This window comes from Otolemur garnettii, unplaced genomic scaffold, assembly GCF_000181295.1.
Source record: "Otolemur garnettii isolate 467f Iridium unplaced genomic scaffold, OtoGar3 scaffold00025, whole genome shotgun sequence".
In the NCBI taxonomy this organism is placed as follows: Eukaryota; Metazoa; Chordata; class Mammalia; order Primates; family Galagidae; genus Otolemur; species Otolemur garnettii.
This window is the reverse complement of record NW_003852420.1, coordinates 21236442-21237439: the sequence shown is the minus strand read 5'-3', so window position 1 is coordinate 21237439 and position 998 is coordinate 21236442. Positions and strand designations below refer to the sequence as shown.

Below are 998 nucleotides of genomic sequence, written 5' to 3'. Positions count from 1 at the left end.
TTTTTTTTTTTTTTTTAGCTTCCTAGAAGAGAAGAGTCCTGAGCTGAGTTTTAGAGGATAAACAGTTGTTTACTAGACAAAAGGCTAAGGAGGGAGAATAAGTGCAGGCATGAGAAATTAAATTAGCATGGTACGTGTTGGGAGCTGAGTGCCATAAGCAAAGCGAGAGGCAGGAAGTAACGGAACACAAGCTGGAAACATAGGCAAGGACCAGAGGAAGAAAGCACTATATGCTACTTTAAGGAACCAGGTAATGGCAAGCAGCTTAAGGGATATATGCAGAGAAGTGACAAGGTCAGGTTTCTGTCCTACAGGTTGCTTCTTAGTGCATGAGTTTGAAGAGCAGGTATACTACTCAGGAGGGTACTGCATTCATCCGAAAGAAAAATGGTATAAAAGGCAAAAACACGGGTGTGGAATTTTCTTTTTGAGACAGAGTCTCACTTTGTCACCGTTGGTAGAGTGTTGTGGCATCATAGCTCACAGCAACCTCAAACTCTTGGGCTCAAGCAACTCTCTTGCCCCAGCCTCCCGAGTAGCTGGGGACTACAGGTGCCCGCCACAACACTCGGCTACTTTTAGAGACGAGCTCTTGCTCTGGCTCAGGCTGGTCTCAAACCTGTGAGTTCAGGCAATCCTCTGGCCTTGGCCTCCCAGAGTGCTAGGAGTACAGGCATGAGCCACTGTACCCAGCCTGTGCTGTGAAATTTTTTTTTGCAGTTTTTGGCTGGGGTTGGGTTTGAACCTGCCACCTCTGGTATATGGGGCCAAGTGCCCTACTCCTTTGAGCCACAGGCGCCGCCTGGTGTGAATTTTTAAAAATAAAATTAGTTGAAGTATATTTCACAAAATACACACTACATACTTTTTTTTTTTGGAGAGAGAGACTTTTGTGCTGTTGCCTTGCCCCAGCTAGAGTGCAGTGGCATCATCATAGCTCACTAGAGCCTCAAACTCATCCTCCTGCCTTGGCCTCTCTAAATGTGAGGATTACAGCT

At 46.0% G+C, this 998-nt stretch overlaps 1 protein-coding gene across 3 annotated transcripts in view; it reads right to left on the bottom strand.

Moving 5' to 3' along the window:
• KIAA0319L (KIAA0319 like) overlaps positions 1 to 998 on the bottom strand; it is a 119298-nt gene that overhangs the window by 46125 nt on the left and 72175 nt on the right. The gene's annotated exons all lie outside the window — the stretch shown is intronic.